The sequence below is a fragment of the Grammomys surdaster genome, unplaced genomic scaffold (assembly GCF_004785775.1).
Source record: "Grammomys surdaster isolate TR1022 unplaced genomic scaffold, NIH_TR_1.0 363, whole genome shotgun sequence".
Classification (NCBI taxonomy): Eukaryota; Metazoa; Chordata; class Mammalia; order Rodentia; family Muridae; genus Grammomys; species Grammomys surdaster.
In genome coordinates, this window is record NW_021604782.1 from 6,985,847 (window position 1) to 7,009,507 (window position 23,661).

The window sequence follows — 23,661 nt, forward strand, 5'->3', positions numbered from 1 at the left end:
TCCTTACTATAAACACTGGCAATCAACAGGAAAGCGGCTGATCACATGACCTTTCCCTGTACTGAAGAGTAGGTAGCAGCAAACAGGCAATCAACTCAAGATGGAGCAGGTCTCAGTGGAAGAGAGAACTGTAAAACTCCCAACACTGCACAGGCACGATGCTTCGTGAGCTTGGGTTAGACGGTGCTCGATGAAAGACGTCGGCGACAGCATAAGCTAAGTAAGGAAAAGGAGCAGTGAGCTGCATATCCAAGAATGAAACCTCTGTACGTCAAAGGCAATCCACAGCATGGGGGGAGTTTGCAAATCATATAGAGCTGTCACTCCAGCCCCAGTCAAGAAGAGCAAAATGCACAGGTGCTCAAATCCCTTATACGCATAGCAAATAAGTTATGCACATCCTCTCATGTGACTTAAATCCTCTAGTGGACTCATGCCAAACAGCTGTTATGCAAAGAGTTGTTCTTACTTCCCTGTGCTGTTTGGGGAATGACCAAGGAAGAGTCTATACATGTTCAGTACATGTTCAGACACAATTCTTCTCAGTAGTTTTGATCCAGTTAGGTGATGTCAAGGGCCGACCATGTCTGACGATCTACTTTCATCCAAAATAAATGAAAGAACTAGTACAATTCAATAACGAAAAGACAAGTATCCAATTAAGAACCAGCAAAAGGAGCATATAGTGCTCTGAAGATCTGCAAGGATTCAGTAAGCACCTGGAAATGTAACCAGCATCAGCAGCCAAGGGACCTGTAAACCATGACAACCAGACTCCACTTCATGCCCAATCGAATGGCTGGGATGGAAAAGACCTAACAACAAGTTCTGGAGACACTGGGCTCCTCACATGCTGCTGATAGGATAACAGACTGTGGTCACACTGGAGAACACGCTATCAGACTAGCACATGGCCTGGAAGTCTAGCTGGAGGTATGTATGAATGAATGTAAGAATGAAAACTCATGCTCATGAAAATGTTGTACATGGATGTTCACAGCAGCTCAGTGCATTATATCCGAAAAAAAGAAACACCAAAACGACTATCAATTGATGATCAAAATACAGAATACTCATTTGGTGGACTATTATTTCACGATATAAAAGACTGGAATACTGATGTATGTTACCATAGGGATAAAATAAGAAAACCCTTGGCTTCAGGCAAGAGAACTGGTCACAAAGCACCATACTTGTATGATCCTATCATAAGAAATGTTAGAGTGGACAAATCCTAGAGACAGAAATTAGGTTGTGGTTGCTTAGGACTAAGAGTTGGAGGTAATAGCTGGGCTGGTGTTTTACCAATGAAATGTCCTAAAATTAACTATGTTGACAGATGCAGATTTCAGAATATACGGAAAGCCTCTAGAGTGGACACCTTAGAAGGTGACATGTGAATCACAGTAAAGCTACCACACACACTAGACTCCAGTTGAAGAATCCCAACATGTAAATTAATCAGGACCAAGAAAGTTGCAACATAAACATCTCACAGCCTGAATGGCAGCACACTGGCAACTCCTACCCTGTGACGTAACCAGTCAGCATCTCTGTTATAGAACACCCCATCTCCTCAGCCACAATTCCTTCCAAGTCTCCACAGGATCCAGCCTAGGGAAAACTCTAGGAACACCATAACGCAAACTATCCAGTTTCTAGAATAGGAAGGAGAAGAAATGAGGTAGAGAGAGGCAACCATAGGTTCAAAGATGTGAGACTGTCTTCAAAAAGACAAGGTCAAACCACAATGCCTAGGGCAGATGGACGGATATACATGCCCTCACATGTGCACACACACATGTGCGCATACACACACACACACAACACTGACAGACCGTCTAGGAAACACACTTGGGTGAGGAAATTTGAAATGAATAAGGAAGTGACCACACTAAAGTCAGGGTAGCTGCTGCTCATAAAGGAAGAACCCAGAAGGTGGTGGGATGGAGGGACATGCCTGAGCATACAGGTTCTATCTCAGGAGACAGGATGTTTGTATTCTAGTAACTCACCAAACTATTCCTCGGTTTTATCTGCACATCTCTATCTATAGGAAATATACAAAGTAAAAACACATGGGTAAAGATGAAGCCTCACTGTAGACGGCAAGAACATCAAAAGGTCCTGGCTTCAAGCCTCCACATATACCACTCGACTACAGACTGAAGACTTTCTGAACCAGCTCCTCCAAAGCACCAACTGACGTAGAGGGCTAAATGTACAATGAGGCAGGGGCATGGACAGTTGCATCCCAAGGTGATCTTGTGTAAAGTCACAGGCATGCACCTACCTGTGGGATTTAAAGGAAGGAGGGTAAACCTTGCTCCGTGTGATGAGATGTCTGACGGGTAAACTAAGTTATCTGGAGCCTCTTTGGGTTGGAGAGCTGATTTTGCAGGACAGAAGACCTGAGAAATAGTGGACTCTGGTATGGTGGCCTACCTCCCCCATCTTCATCCTTCTAGTATCCCTCTGGGTTTCTGCTTTGAGGACCCCTCCAACAACCTACCCTTCATTTCACCTCTGTCCACGAAGCTGCCAGGGCTACTAGGGATTCACTGTTCCAACAGAAGACACAGTAAGACCCAGCTGGTGACATGTTTACAGATGCCCAGGATGTAGCCATGACTCCACCAAGGGAGGCTCTGGCATGGCAGAAGGATCCCTTCTCTATGGAAAGGAAAGGTCCCTTCCCTGCCTCTACCAAAAGGTCAGAGGCAGAACAGTATTTGGAATGAAGCACAGTGGTGCTGTGCACTGACCTTTTCACTGTGCATTATCAGTTAATAATCTGGGATTGATGAAATCAGATCGGAAGGTAAGTTTTAAAATCAAGTAGAGAGACACAGGCGGGGTGCAGACTGGACTTGAGACTGGATTTGGTTGGGTTCTGTGGCCCCATGTATTCAGGGCACCATGTGAAGCCTACAGGGCAGCTTTAGTTGGGGAAAGGGGTTTGGGGGAATGATGACCTGCTTAGGGTCTCAGTGGGTAGTCCGTCTGGTTCCTGAACACAGTCTCTTGCTTCCTCCAGGCCTCGGTCTTCTGCCATGTCCTGCTGCTAAAGCCTTTCTTAACTAGTTCTGTCCCACTAGGAAACTCTTTAATGAAGTACTGGCTCCACAATAGCAGGCGCTGCTTGGGGCTAGCTGCACTGGAGAGCAACAGGGAACATATCCTGAGGACTGCTTGTTATGGGAAAGAAGAAAGACAGAGTGCCAGAATTAGGACTTCTTTTTTCTCCCTCTCAAACTGTATTTGTTGTCTGACAACAACTGTCCAGAGGTCAGTTTTAAAGAGAACTTTAAAGAAAAAAAAATCAACAGTTTTTCATTTGAATATGTCTATTTTTTTTGTTTCAGCAAATATCCTGTTTTTATAAAGCAGTCCATGATGTATGACACATATGTTTTAACATTTTATTATTGTATGTGCCTGGGGCATGTGGCAGAGGATGGTGTGTACGTGCCATGATGCATGTGTGGAAGACAGAGGGCAATTCTATGGAGGTGACTCTCTCCTTCCACCTTTACGTGTAATTACAAAGATCTAACTCGGGTGGCCAGGTTTGCAAGTGCCTTGACCACTGAGCCATCTTGCCAGTCCTTCGATGCATATGGCTTTTATGTAGTTGGAATCAAAGCTCACTTACTTCTTTCTTTACACTTATGCCTCCCTCTTTGTGACTATCCTCTCCACTGGTACAATGTCTCACTGCTTCCGAGTGAGCTCCCTGAGGGCAGGGTCTAAACTACACTCATCTGAATAACCACATCTCTGTCACTCCATCTCCAGAGCACAGAGCCTAACTGCCACACATCGGGACCTAGATAGATGGTGCATCAGGGAGACATATGGTGGGTCTGGGGCAAGAAGGAGATGCAGTGGGTGGGCGGTGCTACAGTACCAACCACAAACGAACATGCATCACAGCAGCAAGTCTAAGCACGGGAATATGTTTATTGCAATATTTTCAAACCATGTATTCCACAAAGCAGCACCTAGGGAACCGACTGCACTTCCAAGGCCATTTACCCAAACACAATTTTGTTGCTATTATGTGAAGAGCAGTCTAATGGTTACCATAGGAGATAAGTCACTGTGAAAGTCACCCTTGATACTTTAAAATAAACTAAGTCTCCCCATCTGTGCCAGATTTAGTCATTCGGTCATTTAACAAGTATCTGCTGAATGTTCATCAACTTCCAGCCGCTATTCCATGGCCTGCGTAAGTAACGGGAGTTAAGAAGCTGGAGAGTGCTGTGGAACACATCTGAATCTCAACCTTGAGTGGCGGAGGCATGGGATCAAGAGCTCAAAGCCATGTTCTTCTACGAGCTCTAGGCCAGACAGACAGGCCTATATCAGCTCATGCCTTTTAAAAAAACAATTCCATAGTGGTGAATGCCTTTAATTCTAGTATCTGGGAGGCAGAGGCTGGGAGATCTCTGAGCTAGAGATCAGTTTGGTCTACAGAGTAAGTTCCACACCAGCTAGGGCTACATAGTAAGACCCTCTCACAAAATAAAATTTAAAAATTAAAAAGCCTGGGCTGGAGACATGGTTCAGAAAGTTTAAGAGTATTTGTTGCTCTTCCAGGACATGAGTTGGTTCACAACACCTACATTAAGTGGCTTACAAGTGACTGTAACCCCAGCTCCCAAGAATCCAACGTCCTCTTCTGCCCTCCAAGGGCAATGCACATACATGCACAAACCTACACTCAGACACACATATAAGCAAATAATAAGAAATAAAAGTGGAACTTTCTTTTAAAGCCTAAATAAATAGTCTAAAACATAGCTATGCCTGCTCACCCCAGGAGGTCCTCGGTGAATGAGCACTCACTGAGAAGCTAAGTTGTACAAGGCAGCTTAGGACACACACAGCATGTACCTCCTGCCCACTGAGGCCGCATGTCCTAAAAGGGAGGCCTGCAGTTCTTATCACCAGATTTATATGCCAAGCTGTCCCCTGATACAGCAGGTTCTAGCAAGGTCTAGCTTGAGTTCTTGCAGCCCTAATTCTTATGCCTCCCAGCTCAACAATATCGTTTTCCCGAGGACCAGCAGCTTTGATCAGAATGCCTCCCTGTAGCAGCTCCTTCTGAGCTGAAATAACAAGCTCATTAAAACCTGCATAAGAGTCCACAGTTGACAACCAAGGTTGGGGTGTGCAGGCAGACTGACAGCTACTAGGGAAAGGCAGGGACTCTGTTCAGTCTCTGCTGGCCAGCCAAGAGGCTACTGTGTGACTCACTGGTTCCCAGCCATGTTTCTGATAAGGGAGGAAGATTGCTGGACAGCTAGTGTCTTCACTGCATGCCCTAAATAAACAAACTATGGAACTACATGACCTTAGATAAGGTACTACTGGTAATGTCTTACTGCAACCTTCCCCAGCTTCAAGGTAAACAGGTCAAATCTAGTTGTGAAACAAAGATGACAGAAGCCAACTGTCCAAATCTCGTTTCATCTCCAAAGTAGAAAATGCCAGGCATCCCAGGTAGACTTCAAAGGAAGGCATAAACTAAGCTGCGAATGCTATGTGAATAAGTGTGTATGTTCTAGTTGTGGGCTAAACTGGGAAGGTACAGTGTCTAAACAATGTAAACGGCTGCAGGAGCCCTCTCACTGCACCTGCTCCACATCCATCCCATGCTGTGTCCCTGTGTGTCCATGTCCCCTCCACCTCCATCACAGGTCCGAGCATGTCACACCCAGACAACAGCGATGGCCCTGAGTGGTCCCGATACCTCTCGTTTTGTGTCTGCCCAGTACCACCCTTCTCTGTGTCTCTGAGAGGAATTGTCATTCAAGACATCTGCATCGAAAGCACCCACAAGAGAAGCAAGTTTTTTGTGGGTGCACTGCAGCCTGATCCGTGACTCTGTGAAACTATCCTTGCCCAAATCCTAACAAGTTCTGCCTCTCCCTAGGGTCCTACGAGCATCCTGAATCCCAGTCAAGCTCTGAGGCCTGATACCCTCCAGATACAACACCACGCCACCTTCCATAGCAGCCCTTATCTCTGCAGCTAGACTTTCGTCCTTTCCTTTGCCTACGGTGCCCTTCCCTGTTAACATCCTCACCTGCAGCAAGCAGAACTCTAGGCCCAGCACCCTCCCTGCTCATATTTCTGCTTCACTGCCATGTGACATCTGAAGGCTGACGAAAGCATTAGCGCTGAGAGATTAAGGAGAATCCTCAGTCCCCCACAAAAGTTTTCAAATGACCCACTGTTTCAGAAGTCTGATCTCCCCATTCCAATTCTCTTAGGAATTCTCTATAACTGGCTAGAACCTGAGAGCAAACTGTAGTACAACCATCACCCACCCTTGTCAGCTCTGACACACATGATTACACTGGTGTTTTAGAAGTCGTATTCCACCCTGGCCTCTCTTTAAGGCTAAGGAGAACCTATTTATTTATATATTTCCTGTTTATTTACCCATTTTTTGTTCTTGTTTTTTTGGTGATGAACTGCAGATCAAATCCAGAGCCTTATACATGCTAGGAAGTGCTTTCTTTTATTTAAACAAGGTGTCTTAGTTAGGGCTTCTATTGCTATGAAGAGACACCATGACCAAGGCAATTCTTAATGTTTAATTGGGGCTGGCTTACAGTTGAGAGGTTTAGTCTATCATCGTCATGAGGGGGGAAGCATGGTGGCACACAGGCAGACATGGTGCTGGACCGACAGGGAGCTGGAAGAGACAGTGAGCCACTAACCTTGAATTTGAGCTTCTGAGACTTCAAAGCCTGTCCTGCCCCCTAGTGACACACTTCCTCCAACAAAGCCACACCCACTCTAACAAGGCCACACCTACTCCAGTGAGTTCACACTTCCTAGTATTGTCACTCCCTACTGAACTATGGGGGCCATTTCTATTCAAAGTAGCATCACACAGGATGTTGCTTTGTAGTACAGGCTGGACAAGGCTATACAGTGCTCTTGCCTCTACTCACTGAGTACTGAAATCACAGGCATGTGCCACCTTGTTTTGTTTTGTTTTTTTAAATAAATTTTGGAATCCCAAGCAAGGGTTAAAAAGCAAGCAAACAAACAAACCAAAATAAATAAATAAATGAGAACACTTCTAAAGTCCTGAGGCTCGAGCGAGGCAAGGCTCGAGCGAGGCAAGCAGTCTCCTGAGCTGCATCCCATCTCCTGTGCTCATGATTTCTGAAGAGAAGAACAGCTGGGGTGTTTGTTTGGTTGGTTGTTTTCAAATTTGTTCTCATTAAGCTTCAGCATCCTTAAATTGGCCTGAGACCTATTATCTGTTATGCGCATTAAGAGAGAGTTCAGGTCTCTCACTCCATCTCTCAGTTAGCCGTCTCACTTTTATTGACATGTGGAAGTACCGCAGGTGGGCCTGGGTGGGGATGGCAGTTCTGGACCCATAGTGCCTCATTAAAGGCCTCTGCGTGGCGAGAGGTTTCCGGCTTGGTTGTGAATATGCACAGTTGTTCCACACAGGCTGTGCCCTGTGCTCTTTGGGTATACATGCTGGATTAGAAACCCGGTTCTATGACCCCACCAGCAAACCAAACATGACCTTTGCCACTCTTGAGAAAATGGCAACGATCTCGTCTGTTCCGACAACCTTGCTCAACAGCTGTATCAACAAGAAAGCAGGTAGGCACGAGTGTCAACTGGTGCCCCACCCCTGACATAGCAAGAACACTTTCACCCAGACCTCCTATCTCCTGCTAGGACACAGGCCTAACACCATGTGCTTTTAGTCAAATCTTAATACAACTCAAAGTGTCTGAGGTCTAATAATCCCATCAAAAGAAAGACCGAGGTTAGTCTGGTTTGGGGATTTTTGTAACCTGCCTTGATCCCTAACGATCACTTTCCTTTTCTAATGTGTTAATACTCTTAGTCTGAACGTGTTTCCAAGCCCTACCTGGGATCATAGTTGGCTTCCCAGTTGGTAGTTCTCAGAAGCCCTTGCCAGGAGGCTAGAGCCCACAGTTTCTGGGAAGTGCTACGTTCATGATTAGTCATTTGCCCTCCCACTCCCAGCCCCTGCCAGACTTGCCAGTTTTCTCTCTTTGCTTGTATCCTTCTTTCCTTGCCTCCTTCCTTCTGCTAACAGAGCTGTTACTTAGCGCCTGAGCCCTGACGGCCCTAAGAAGTTCAGCTCAGAAAGGAGATGTCATCACGTGGTCACACTGCTAATAAGAACAGAGTACACCAGTGGCATGGCCCACCTCTGCCCCATGTCCATCTTTGGGATCCTGACATGAGGTTTAAGTTTAAATAGGGTATCAGGGTAAGGGTTACACACAGCCGAGCGGTCCTGGCCAAGTGTGCTCCACCCACCACGGGTCCATCCATGCTGGGTCTCAGTCTCTCCTGCAAGGTGGTAGTCAGAGAGGTATAAAATGTCTTCTGAGAAGACACAAGCTCCTCCTCTGGCTGTCACCAGGCCTCAACATTTTCCTTTTCCTAGCAAGAGGTTCCTGGGGGATTCTAACTCCTTGGGACTGTTGCTTTAATAATCTGATGACCAAGAAGAAAGTCCAAAATGTCTCTTCAGGATCTCTACCCATTCCTGACAGGACAGCTACCCATTTCCTTTTTACTTTTCACTTGAGACTCTGAGGGTCTTGTACCTGCTGGGCAGATGTTCTATCATTACTGAGCCCCAACTGGCCAGTTTTCTATGAACCTTTGTAAAAATCAGTTCTCTGTTAGAGACACAAACCTCCCAAATGGCCTAGGCATGTCTCCATGTGTTGAGAACTTGGTTCTTAGAGTGACCCTGTTAGAAGACGCTTACCTTTTGAGCTTTGAGGGTTGGAGAGTGCTTAGTGGGGAGTCTTCAGGTCATTGGGGACATGCCCTGAAGGAGTTTATGAAAGCCCACCCCACTCCCATCTGGTTACACTTTCTGGCTACTGATATAAATGGTTTTTCCTCTGCCATCTGATTCTACCATGATATGCACCTGCTTATTGCAGGCCCAAGGCATTCGGGCCAGCTGCTCTTGGACTGTAACCTGCATAAACACAGGCCAAAATAAGGCTCTTTGTTTTGCAAGTAATTACTATGAATAATTTGAGAGAGTAACAATAACTAGAAAAGTCCCCAGTGTCAACATAGCTAAATCGTGATAAACAAAGATAAGCTGTTGTTAACATAAATCATCATAAACAAAGAAGATAAGGGTGTCATAACACAAAACAACTAAAATTACTAAATAAGTCACCTCAGCGGAAGAAATACTATTTCAGCAACCAGAGAGATGGCTCAGCGATTAAGAGCACTGCTCTTGCAGGGAAGAGCCAGGGTCAGTTTCCCAGCACCCATGCAGTGGCTCACAACCATCTGTAACTTCAGTTCTAGGAAATACAATTCCCTCTTCTGGCCTCTACAAGCACCAAGCATGCACATGGTACATAGACGCATGTGCGTGAAAATAAAAAAATACTATTTTAGCCATTAGCAAGATTCAATGACTCAAAACTGGATTGTGAGCCTGTGAGGTGTGTACACCTGTAACCTCTGGGTCTTCTAAGAAGACTCAGGCAGGAAGATTCCCAAATTCAAGGCAATCCTGTCTCTAAATAATTCCTCCTCCCAAAAAGGGAGGCTAGGCCTCACAGAAGTCACGTGACCAGGTTACCCTGCTTCTACCAGGCAGAACAAGCTTAGGAACCCCAAGGTTTCCAGACTTTAAATGCAGAGCCCTTTTAATCTTCTCCCAGAGCTTCTCTGGCCACCTCACCTTGGCTCTGAATGCATGCAACAAGTGTTACTATTGTTATTATTATTGTTGGGCATGGCAGTGCATACTTTTAACCCCAGTACTCAGGGAGTCTACACATGGTCAAGGCCAATCTGGGCTACACAATAAGACTCTGCCTTAAAATGAAAGGAGTGCTGGACATAGTGATGTTTGCCTTTAACCCCAGCACTTGAGAGACAGAGGCAGATGAATCTCTTGTGAGTTTGAGGCCAGCCTGGTCTATATAGCAAGTTCAAGGCTAGCCAGAGCTAACTGGACAGACCTTACCTCAGAAAGGGAAGAGAAGGGGGAAGGGAAGGAGTAAAAAAAGGGAAGGGGGAAGGGAAAAAGGGAAGGGGAAAAGGGAAGAGAAAGAGGTAAAGGAAGGAGGAAGAGAGGGAGGGAAGACAGGTTTTTCTTTTTAAGTAGAGAAAAAGAAGAAAAACAATTTTTTCTTGAGACTAATTCAATCCACAAATACCAAATGCTAACTGGTTATGGCTCTGGTTATAAGTGGGATACAGTCAGATCTCAGGGTAGGAGAGGAAACTCCCCTCTGGACAGCTGGAAAGTCGCAGCAGTGATTATGTGCTCATGAACCGACACATAAGCTGAGACACCACAGAGAAGTGAACATCAACAGTCTGGGTGGCTCCTAGAAATTGAATTCTGGTAAAGCAGAGCACATGTTATTAATTTCCTGATTTGCCAGGCTACCAATCTCTTAGAAATCAGAGGAAACGACATTACCAACTGCTCTTAACTTTGAACAAGGAAGGAGAAGCCTCTTAAAAGAACTTTCATCTTGGCTAGACAATCAGTCAAAGGGGTATTGTGGTCAGATCCTCTTGGGCCACCGTGAGGGCCCTTGATGAGCTGGGGAGTCTAGACAGGGTCTGTGAGCTACCCCACCACAGAGCCATTGGCATGCTAACATCAACTAATGTCGAGATCAATAGAGAACACGGAGGCTTTGTGTTGTATTATCGATCAACTATTGACGAGCCTGTTCCCAGCTGATAAGCTGTCTTTGGGCCAAGCTGTATTTGGATCTGGGCACAGATTCAAAGCTCTAGGTTCTTCCCTTTACACATCCCTTACAGGATGCAGTGAGGAGCACAGAATTCTACCGGCCTGGATCCTATGAATATGTTCTTGGCTGGAGGCCGAGTGGGAGTACATCAGGGATCAAACTGAGGGTCCCACACATTCGAAGCAGATGTTCTCCACTGAGCCACACCCCCCCAACCTCTTGAGGATATCTAATGTGTGCTGGAAAGCTCCCTGTCTGCCTGCCTACACTTCCATCCAGAGTTAGCCTGAGGGATAGCCTCTCACTTATTCCTCAAGATGCTGGGAAAGGGTAAAGGACTCCCGAAGCTCAACTTTTCGGATGTCCTGAGAGACTTCAAATATGCTTCCTACTCTCCAGAAGGATGTTCCCACTGCCAGCAGGCCCCTCACTACCTTATATACTACCCCCATTGACAAAGACCTCCCTAACACAATGGCCTGGGACCATTCTATTTGTCTGTTATTATGTCACCTGTCACAGTGCCTCAGCCCCACAAAGTTCTCTCAGTTCTCTAGCAAATACAAACAGGGATAGGATATACTTTGAATAACCTTTAAAGCAGGCACCTCCACACATGGGTTTCTGTCTTCCATCAAAAGGCAGGTAATAAGCTAGGACATGGCAGCTCTGCCTGTAATTCTAGCACACAAGAGGCTGAGGCAAGAAGACTATCCCGAGTTTGAGGCCAAGATGCCACATACATAAAAATACAAGCAAGAAGCCAATATAGTGATGCAATCCGATAAACCCTGCACTCAGGAGGCTGCAGACCTAAGTAAGAGCTGCCATTTGAGACCAGCTTGGGCTACACAGTTAGAGCCTGTCTCAAAACGTCAACCATCAGCCACAACAAGACGAGCAAAGTACATAGGGACTTGAAAAGTGCCAAGTGGTAAGCACTTCACGTATTAGTTTTTATGTTCTCCTTCCAAACGGTAGCACTTGCAACCTGGCTACGAATTCTCTCACACCATTTCCACAAGAAAGAGCCTTTTGTACCCTTCTCTTGAATCTGACGAAAATGTGGTATTATGGATATTTTGTGTTTTCCAAAAATGAGGTAATAACCCCCTCACACACCCAAACACACACCCAAACACACACGCACACACGCACGCTTACTCTGGGGGAAGATCCATCATCCAGCATATAAGTCTGCCTATCCTGTCATGCTCACCAAGCCACAAGCAGATGTTCCTGTCTATAAGCTCAGCTGGGCCATCCTTCCAGCACCCAAACACATGAGGGCACCACCCTGTCCTAGTCTGTCATCAACTGAGCATCTCTGCAGAGCCTCAGCAGATACCCCAAGGAACAGAAAGTATTGCCAGGTGAGCTCTGGTTCAATTCTTGATCAACATAATCCACAAACCCTAAGAAATGGCCATCTGAGGCTCAAAGCATTCTGGGAAATGTATTATGTATCAACAGATAAGTGGAAGAATAAAAACCAGACACAGCATGTGTGTGTGGCATATGTGTGTACAGAACAGATTTCATACGTATCAACTTTTTCCAGACTTAAAGCCAAGTTTTTCAAGAAATACCATACGGTGATGCTAACGGAGTGTCACCTGCTTGGAAACAAAGGCGAGCAGAGAGTGGGATAAACAAACCTGAAAAAAAAAAAGGAAAGAAAAAAGAAACTAGAAATCTTTCTGAAGCCCAATAATGTTGTTTAGGAGAAAAATGCTTACCTAGCTGAGGCTCTTAGGTACACCATTAGCCAGCTCCAGAAAGAGCTGGGAGAGAATGGGGAAGAGGCTGTCAGCACAGGAGGAGACCTACCAAACTTAACATGTAACCTACAGTGGCTCCTGAATCAAGCAGAAAAAAAAAAAAAATCTTAATAAGGGTTTTTGTTGTTGTTGTTGTTGTTGTTGTTAGATGAATGGAAAATAAAGCTTAAGTGTTGGGTATGTGACATTAACAGATCACTATTCTGTACTGAAGATGATACTGACATATGGATACATCTGTTACATATATATGTTAGAGGTGATCAATTAAGAACCAAAAGCCTGCCGGGCAGTGGTGGCGCACGCCTTTAATCCCAGCACTTGGGAGGCAGAGGCAGGTGGATTTCTGAGTTCGAGGCCAGCCTGGTCTACAGAGTGAGTTCCAGGGCAGCCAGGACTATACAGAGAAACCCTGTCTCAGGGGGGGAAAAAAAAGAAGAAGAAGAACCAAAAGCCTAAGCAAATTATGAGATTTTCTTTAAAATATCCCAGAAACTGGATCAGGGATGTGAATTAAAGGTAGAGGGGTTTGCCTAAAATGCATGAGGCTCTAGTTTTGATTCCTAGTGCTATGAGATCAATCAGTCAATCAATCAATCAATCAACCCAGGAAGTAAGAAACGGCTATTCTGTATATTATAGTTGCTTCCATGCAGTCTCTATTTATATCCAAATTTTCCCAGAGCAAGAATTTAAACAAAAGCTCACCAGGTACACATGAGACAGAGATTGAACAATGGCAGCAACACGAGGCTGCGCCCTGCCTTGCAACATCAGGACCACTGGCTGGGAAAGGAAATTCCAATTTCCACAGTGAAGAAGAACAGGTTGTGGGATGCAGACAAGAAAAATTGTTCCAAGTCATGAGCAGTTAATTTGATTCCATATGATTACAACAAAATACAGAACCAAACTCCTATCAGACCCAACTCAGCACCCAAGAATGCACCTCAAACCACCGGTCCATCCACTGCCTGCCCCCTTGTGCAGCCTATACAAGTGATACACTGTAGACTTTGTGCTTAACTTTGCAGACAACAAAATGAGGTACTTTTACAGAAGGAGAGCATGCAGAGCAATGAAAGCTAGTTTTAGCTTTGGACACAATGAAGTTCCCTTTCTTTAATCACCTAATAGCACAGAAACAATGTCTTTCTCACTCAGAACAGCTCTGAAGGACTGACTTCTGACCTTGAACTAAAGAGTGATCATCCTTCACACAGCAGAGCGAGATACCACGATGTGTAATGGGACAAGCTCCCATGAGGACAGCCTTGGAGGGCCACAATAACTGGACCTGGGCCCAACAGCCAAATTACTAGGTTAAGAACCCAGGAGTGATTTAGACACTTATATGTTCAAACCTTACACCTGACAGATGGAACAAACAAGACATGAGATCAGTAGGTCACAGAGTGCAGGCAGCTACTTTGGAGCCTTCTGAGGATAATGGCCTTTCTCAAGACTGTCTTGAACAGTCTGCACTCTGCAACCTAGGACACCCAAGCAAGAGGCATGCTTCGCCGTTCTGCTCCCAAAAGGTTGAGAATTAAACATGAGATACTGGAAAAACATACTTGGGTGTTAAGAACTCTATCACTTTAAGAAGTGCTTGGTTTGTAGGACTACTGCTCTCTTATGTTCTCTCCCCCCACCCCACTTCTCTCCTCTCTCCTTTCTCTCTTTCCCTCCTCTTCCCCTCCCCCTTGCGTTCTCGATCACTCCCTCACTCCTTCTGTTAAGGAAGAGATAAGGCAAGGGGAGGCAGCCAACCTACCAGTACACACACAAAAAAAGCAAAAGTGAAATTAAATACACCGGTGCCCAATGGGACAGTAACATGCAACTACAACATGGATGTCCTCTGTGTCAGAGATGGGGCTTGAAACAAGCTGCTGGGAGAGGGGCAGCCCTGCAAATAAACTGCAGAAGTATTTTTGGTTTTTTTGTTTTTTGAGGTTTTTTTTTTTTTTTTTGCAGACACCTCCAGCCCCATGCAATTCTGCAACTAAATAACTATACATCAATAAATATGTAGCACATTCCCATGAAAGCCAGACTGTGAGCAGAAAAAACAAAGCTTTGGTGGATGTAGATGGTCCCCCAAACTGTTTTGCAACTACGGCCGGGGGACCAAAGCGAAAGTGCTCCAAGGGCTATGGAGATGACTTAGCCTGTAACACTTGTCCTGAAAGCATGAGTTTGGATCTCTAGAACCCGTGTCAAAAAGAAAAAGAGAGGGGGTAGAAGGAGGGGAGTGGAGGGGAGGGGAGGAGGGAGGCCAGGCATCCATGCCACCTTAGCAGTGGGGTGTGGGTGTGGACTACAGATCACAGAGACAAGTGGATCCCTGAAGCTCATTTCCCTGATGAAACTGCCGGGTTTAAGACAAGACTCTGTCTAAAAAAGTTAAAATTAATAAGAAAAAGTTGGGAGAAGTGTTATAGGAAAGATTCCAGATATAAGCTGCCGGCTATATACATACATGCACACATACACACACACACATACACACATACACACACACACACAGTGAGCCATTTTAATGCCACCCCATACCCAGCACTCCCTAAACCCAGTCCCATAGGAACCCATCCTTGACTCTAATCACGACCTACAACCTCACAGTTTGCCTTCACAGGATCTCCCGATCTGACTGTATACCCTGTAACACTGGGCGATGAGGACACGGGCTTGGGTTTTGAGTCCTGACTCTTGTTCAGCTCAGGGGGAGTCTGATGTCTAAGAGGTTTTAACCAGTGAAGACTTCTCACACTTACATGAAGCCTAGTGATGAATTTATCAAGAACTTGCCCCGGTTCACCCACAAGACACACCCAGAGGTGGCAGTAGCCTCATTCTAGGTAGCATGCTTATCGGCAGAGGGTGGAGATACATTTCTTGAGGTTATGTGACTGAGCAGCACTGTAGGTCAACTTGCACACTGCACTTTGACCCTTGAAATTCTTACATTGAAGCCTTGACCTCAGAATGTCACAGTATTCGGAAATACTGCGTTTAAAGGAGTCAGGTTAGAAAGGCTACCATGATAAGCCCTAATCCACCTGTGTCTATACAGACAGCACATGGGCTGGTAAGAAGGCTCAATAAATAAAGGTGCTTACTGTCAAGCCTGGTGACCTGAGTTCAATCCCAGAACCTACATGGAGGAAGGAGAGAACTGATTCCCAACGTTGTCCTCTGACCGTCAAGGTTTTTGCTGTGGTGTACACACACACACACACACACACACACACACACACAAATCAAATACGTGTAAAAAAGAAGAAGAAGAAGAAGAAGGAGGAGGAGGAGGAGGAGGAGGAGGAGGAGGAGGAGGAAGAGGAAGGACAGGACACACAGGAGAGATACAAGAGATGAACATGCCCTGAGAAAAGCCCACCAGAAGACAGGAAAAAGGGTAGCCATTCCCATCCAAGGAAAGAAGTGCTACTAGCACTGTGGTCTTAGCTCCAGTGGCCAGAATGAAGAGTGCAGACTTCCCTGGTTTAGAGTTCCCAGCAGGTGGCACACTGCTTTGGCAGCTCTAGCTAACTAACAGAAGGAGGGATGGGGCTTCCAGTTAGGGAAGGCTAGACATGTGTCAAGGACCTCTCTACCCACCCCAGTGTAAGCAAGCCCTTTGCTGTGTGGCAGCCTTTAGGCACTAGTGCTGAAGGGGAAGCCCGGTGGCCCCCTGGCCACAGACAGCAATGCACACAATGCTCCTTAGGTCTCTGACATTCTATAAGAGAGAATAACACCAACTGTTACACACAGAGTGGATTTCACTGTATGTGTGTGTAAACAGTTCAAAAAGGTGACTGAATAGAAAAGCCAAGGAAAGTTTCCCTTTAACACCATCTGTGTTCACAACAGTCCTAAAACTATAACGGAGGCATCTTTATCCATTCATCTGATGCAGGCACATATAAACAAAGCTGGCCTTATAGTTGGGTTTTAACTTTTGATCTTTTTTTCTCTAGGAGCTGGGGCGGTGACTGTTATTTTGTTGTTCTTGCTGTTTGGGTTTTGCTCTTTTGGGTGTTTTTGTTTTTAATCCAGGGGTGGGATAGGTGGCTCAGCTGTTAAGAGCACTTGCTTCTCTTGCAGAGAACCCAGATTCAGTTCCCAGCACCCACAGCAGCTGACAACACCCTGAATAGTTACAGAGCATCCTATACCCTCTTTTGGCTTCCTAAACCACCAGTTACACATGTGGTGTACTTACAAGCAGCCAAACACATAAAATAAGAATAAATAAATCTTTTTTTTTAAATGTAGCCACATGTGGTGGCACACACCTTTAATTCTAGCACTCAGGAGGCAGAGGCAGGTGGATCTCTTATGAGTTCAAGGCCCATCTGGTATACAAAGCAAGTTCCAGGTCAACCAGGGCTACAGAGGGACAGCTTGTTTCAAACCAACCAACCAACAACAAAAACAAAAAAAGTAAGTCACTGCCTGTCTGCGGAGGTGGGTCGGAGCTAGGCATGAGGCTCAGTGGTGGGCGGAGCTAGGCATGAGGCTCAGTGGTGGAGCAGAGGAGAGGACAGGAGAGCAGGGAGAACACAGGTTCCCATGGAGAAAAGGAAGGTGTGAGACTCAGTCTCCCCTCAGGTTTGGGTCTGCAAGGGAGGCATCAAAATGTCTCCCCGGGCATATCGTTTGCAATTAATGTGAATGCTGTGATTAAAACCTGGGCTGTAAGTTCACCATACAAAGTCTACTTTGCCCAGCCATTAAGTAGGGAAAAAAATACACCCTAATTACATATGCATTTTTGTAAGAGACAATGGAATGCCAAGCAGGGCAGGAGCGTGAACCAGTACTATTGTGAAATGTTACTTTAAAATAGAATGCACATGTAGGAAATTATTTACAGAACCAAACACCTAAGAACAAATATAGTAACTGCCCAGGTTGGTCATAAACTAACCTCAACTGCCACCAGTTTGGACAGAACACATCCGGAACGGCACAGGTCCCCAAGGCCCTGGCAAGGAACCAGACTTGAACCAGCCCCAATCCATGCCTTCTAAGAAACGTAGAGCATGGAAGGAGGGGGAACATCAATAACAGGGTTGCCACATATTCTCAACAACTTCTAGTGGATGCTGCAGAGACCAAAAATTGGTCACAAGGGGTGTGATGGGGGTCACCACAAAGACCCAATCAACTGCCACTCTGAGGCAAGGCAGAGTTCAGATCACATTTTCCCAGTGTTTGAAGAAAATCTAGAAATACAAAATTTTATATAAAATGGATAGTATTGTTTTAAGATTTTGCTTAGACCTCTAGTTGCCTTAAAAAAAAAAAAAAACCTGAAGTGTGATATACATAGAAAATGCACAGGCACAGTTAAGGCACTCCCCAGTGTGAACAGCCTAGGTAGCCACCCTCTAGGACAGGAACCAAACCTTCCCCAGTTTAACTTTGACCTGCTGGAGGCTTCTGTGTGCTTCTTCCCAGATTTCATCCCTTCCTTCCTTCCCTCAGCATGACAGATTTATTGTATCTGTTTTGAAGTCTATACCTAGGGAATCACAGGGTGTTTATCTTTCACCGGAGAACTGGGACAGCACCCTGGATTCCCAGCCTGGCCGTGCATCCATGAACAAAGGCACAGGTGGCACTTTACAACTGTAGAAGGAAGAGAAATGAGATCCAGTGAATTCCCCTTTTGTGTGCTCACCCACAGAAGAGAAAGATGGGGACACAGAGCAGGGAGGAGATAAGAAGACTCGATGATGGGTGGCACAGTGGTCAAAGTCAGCAGAAGGGAGGGTCTATTTCCTGAGAACAGGGATGGGCAAAGGACTGGGCAGTGCCAGAGAACAGTGGGAGAAGCCAAAGTCCTCAGTGCCCAGGAAAGCAGAAAACATGCAAACCCAGATGATAACCAGGAAGCCAGGGCCGATCCTCTGTGCCCTTCTCTGGGTACAGCAGACAGGTTTCCAGGAAGGCAGAGTCAACAAAAGACTGGATAGGCTGCTTATTTTACAGCTCCCACTGGCTTTTCCGTGTTTGTCTTCCCTGCTCACTAGGCCACAGCCACCCTCAGGGATGATGCATTTTCCCTTTCTTAATCAACTGCCTCTATTTACACCACTAAAAAAAACAAAAACAAAAACAAAAAAAAACAACCAAACAAAAAACATCATGGACGGTTTCAGACAAAAGGTCGGTGGAATAGTAAACACCTGTCCCCTTGGTTTTAGCCATGGTCACCATTCCACGCCATCTTTTCCTCCCCTGGCCTTCCACTGAGTTAAAAAAAAAATTCTTTGGGACAGGCACTAAGTAGTGTTTCTATAGAAATGCACACATCTGAACTGCATGACAGATGGAAACATCTGTGTGACCCTCTCTCCTCCATCCACCAGAGGCAGCAGCTATTCTGATTTGCTTCCTCCACAGATGAGTTCTGCCCATTCAGACCCGCATATAAATGGAAGCACAGGCTCCCCTTTCCAGGGAGGTTAACTGCACTAAGTATAACGGGCATGAATACCAAAAAATAATTGCAGCTTCACAATTCATTTTGAGCTTAGCACAGAGGTATACACCAGGCAGGGAGGCCCAGGAGCTCCAGGCCAGCCTGGGCAACACAATGAGATTTATGTCCTATTTTTTTAAAAAAGAAAGAAAGGAAGACAAGATTGAGCTTAAGCCAAGCTGGCATCAGGACATCTCTGTCACCTTTCCTGTACTTACCTCTATAAATAAAAGAAAGCCTTGAAATCCATGTTTCAGATAGGTATAATCCCCACTGGGACTCAGAGGCATGGTTCCTAATGAACTGCTAGAGCTAGGCTGTCTTCCCTGTGTCTGTGTCCCAGACTCCAGTCCCTGCTGTGTCCATAGCATCTGTCCCAGTGCTCTGACAGAGCTGATTTCTGCCATTCTCAGAAAAGCAAGGTGGCCTCTCATGGCCTCTTTCTCCCCTCCGTGCTCTGTCTCAGCAATTCATGGAAAACTATATAAAACCCAAAGTGTTCTCTGCAATTGTAGAAGGCACCATTTCTCACTATCTTGCTAGTAACTTGAGGAAAGATACCCCTCTCAGTCAGTCTTGATGCTGTCTGGTACCTGGTTTGATTCTATGTACACAGCACCACTCAATAAATGCCTGCCTGCTTTTTTTCTCTCCTTGGAAAATGTTGACACCTTCCATGTGAAAGGCAACTGAGTAGAGAGTAGGCACTGCCTCTTTCATCACCTGTACCAGCTGGTGACAGTGATACTACACCCATTCTCAGGTACTCTAGGCTCAGAGTTCACAGGAGGCAGCTAGCTGGCACCTGGCAGGGAGAGTATCTCACAAGGTCTGCTATGGCTGTGTTCCATTTCCTCCACTGGTCTTCCTGGCTATAGGTTCTACTGAAATCTCCCTAGATCTCTCCTTAGGAGTCGGACCTACCAGTCTCTTGTGCTGGCCTAATGTAAACCAACCAAGGATAAAGGTGCCATGGGGTTGTGGCACCTTAAAAACATTACACACACACATACATGTACACATACACACACACACACACACACACACACACACAACTTTACAACAACAAAAAAAAAGAAGATCCAGTGACCCTTTCTTTAAGGTGTTCTCCTCCATGGACTCTCAATCTCAGCAACTTGCTATGCATAGAACATGGGGGCAGGAGGAGGGGGAGACATCTGCCCTTTACCATAAGTCCCACCATAAAATCCAACCACCAAATTCACAGGCTTCCAAGTTTGTAACCAATCCCTCAGCACCCATCTTCTTGCCCAGACCTAGCACCAGGCTAAATGACAACTGCAATTCAGCTCACCTGTGCCTGTAGGCTGACTACCACCCTGCAACTTCAAAGTCCACTGCCCCAGAACACGCAGTGGCCACAGCCTTCCTTGCTGCATGCCCTCCTCAAAGAGGCTGTTCCTACCTGGACCATCTACACGATTTCTGTCACTTCCCCTCAAAACCATCCCCAACCAAAGCCTCTGTCCCCACCCCAGTGAATTCCATGGAGCTTCATTTGTCCAGTGCTTGTCATTCCATTTCATATTGTGGTCACCAGAAAGGCATGGCAACATGGCCAGTAGCTAGCTCAAAAGTCAAAAGAGCAAGCAGAAATTCTCTAGGTCTCAGCCGCAGTATCAATTTGTTCAAAATGTCAGAACAAAATACAGTGGACCCATGGTTGAAACAACAGAAACGTATTTCCTCCCTATTCAAGGTGGAAACAGGGCTAGTTCATCTGGAGGCCTCTTTCCTTGGTTTACAGAAGCCTGGCCTCTTCCTCTTGCTCATTCAGTGGTCCCTATGTGTCTGTGTCCTGATCCCCTGTTCACATGAAGACAACAGTCACGTTGGACCGAGGACTGTCTCCACGTCCTCGGTGTATCTGAATAGCCTCTTGAAAGACTTTACCCCATAATAGGACATAGGATGTCAATGTATAAGCAAGAGAGAAGAAGGGGCTTGACCCATCCCATGCCAGTGATCTCCTCCACCAAATAACACTGAATGTACCATGCCTCATGGGATTCTCATGGAGAAGGCTGCAAGCACTCAGGAAGATCCACAGAACTGTATAGCCCCCAGGCCTATCCTTACTCCTACTGGGAGCCATATGCACCCAGTAAGTGTCTTTTCCACCAGGACCCACTTTGGCTTCCTGTGTCACTACAGACAAATTAAGGGTCCCCTTCCCCATGACAAGGACCAGACTCCCTCGGCTGTTCCAGAACATAAGAGACAGTGCAGTGTGAAGACTGACAAATGTGTTGTGTGAATTTCATTCTTAAAGGTACAGACAGGGTGACTGGGTTGCATTCTTTGTGATCTTGGGGAAAAATGTTCTCCCTCTCAATTTAAAAGCATAGAACTGTCATGATAGGTAAACACCTCTTCTAATAGAAAACAGTAATTTTTTTCTCCTTTTTCTATTTAAGCAACCAGACTGCTCTGTTCCATGGTCTAAGGAATGCATGTTATTGCTCAAAATGGGGTTGGGTGGGGGTTGTGTTGGTATATGGGAACTGTGTGTGTTGGGGTGCATGTGAGTATGGAGACCAGAGAGTGACATCATGTCTCAGTCACTTCTCCAACCTTGCTTTCATTTTTTAAACTAGTATACAAAGCAATAGACAGCATTATGGCATTTTCCTTTTTAATATTTTAGAATTACTTATTTTATGCATGTGGTCATTTTGCCTGCATGTATGTATGTGTACCACGTACATGCCTAGCACCAACTGAGGTCAGAAGAGGATATCAGATCCCCTGGGAATAGAACCTGGGTCCTCCAGTCCCATCATTATAGCAATTTTTTAAACAAATATGGTTTTAGTAGATCATCTTTCCCCATCTCTCCTCTGACACACCTTGCTGTCGCTAATCTCCCTGTGTCTTTTTCATCTTCTACCTCCCGTATGTCCTCTTACACTTCCTATATGCCCCACATTCTCAACCCCATCCTTTGTTGACTGCTTTCTTTTTTTGAGACACTCTATCCCACTAACCTACAGTCACCCAATCAACTTAGCTGGGCCAGAGAGGGCTTTGGGATCTGTCTGTCTTTGGCTTCCCTAAGGTTGTAGGCACAGACCACTGAGCTTTTTACCCAGCACTGTGGATCCAAGTGCAGGTTCCCATGCTCGCTTGGCAAACTCTCTACAGACTGAGCCACCTTACCAATCTCCCCCTGCCCCAAATTTTAAAGAAAATATTAAAAGAAGCACAGAAAGCTGGAGCCAGGCTTCCTGGGCCCATCCCATTCTAGAGGCAAGATCCCAGATGAGACTTCACTGTTTGACACCTCTGTTGCCTCCTCCATAAAACAAGGAAACACTACCTTGTGAAGCACTGGGCAGCTATGGAGTGGTGCCAGAGTGGCTTTGCACGCAGCTTAGAGCTCTACTGGCACAGTGCAAACACAGCTTTTGGGGGATACCCTTTATTTGGGGTAACTGCACCTTTCAGAAGCCCTTATATCATTGTCAACACACAGTGCTCTTCCACACCAGCTGGCTTACCACACTATACACACAGCTCAATGCTCAACACATAACATTCGGGGGACACATAACAAAACTGACCCACTGATAATCCTGCTCAGCAGCTCCCCGGGAGGCATCACAGGTGACTTCTGCTCCCAGAGCTGTATCATACGCTATGTCACATGCTATGCACAGACTTCAGAGTCTCTCAGAAAGTTTCATTCTTACTCTTCAACTTCAAAGGCTGAGCTTACAGGACCAAAGCTAGCACAGGCTCAAAGGGTCAAGGTTAAGAGGAGACACCCGCAGGTTAGTGAGGGAGCCAGAGATCTTTATATACTATGTGCTCGCTATGTGCACTCTGGGAGCGGCTTAACTGTTCTGTAATCCCATCTCCTCATCTGTACAGTAAGGGTGCCAGGAGGACTATCTGTGACACAGACTACACTAAGCCATAAAACCAGGATAGTGAACAAGGAAAATGGCTGGTGCACCTTAAAGACGTTATTCTAATTCAAGGCAGGCAGACAGAAACTACCACCCATTGTAGCACTCTACTTAAATGCTTCAGCATCAGTAAATCCACAAAACAAAAGATTAGGTTGCCTAGAGCAAAGGAGCACTGGGGAGTGCCTGCTTAAATGGGTACAAGGTACACAACACTGAATATAACAGATGCCATTCACCTTAAACTTTATGTCATACCAGTTTTACCACAGTGAGAAATCATTTGCAAAAATAAAAGGCCAGTAGAGCTATATATTATTCTAATGACAATATAAAGAACAGCTATCTCATGAAAAGCATTAGGTCTGCCTGTGGCTAAAGTGCCCCTCCCAGTTCCCAGGAAAGAAGGGAAGTAGGGTGAGGGGATAGCAAATGACAACCTCCAGCAACCTGGTAGCAGCTGAGATGAAGGAGCCTTGGAGAGATAAACGGGCCCTGAAGAGATAAGAGTCAACTAAAAAGAAGTCAGTAACAATACACTCCTGAATCCTAGCATCCAGGAGGCTGAGGCAGGAGGACTTCCATGAGTTTAGGGCTAGTTTGAGATACACAATGAATTCCAGGGTAGCCTTAAACTACATAGCAAAACCTTGTCTCAGGTCTCAGGGGGA

At 45.7% G+C, this 23,661-nt stretch overlaps 1 protein-coding gene across 2 annotated transcripts in view; it reads right to left on the bottom strand.

The window, feature by feature from the left end:
• The window catches only part of Epb41l4b (erythrocyte membrane protein band 4.1 like 4B), a 149,994-nt gene that overhangs the window by 110,379 nt on the left and 15,954 nt on the right, over positions 1-23,661 (bottom strand). The window lies entirely within an intron of this gene.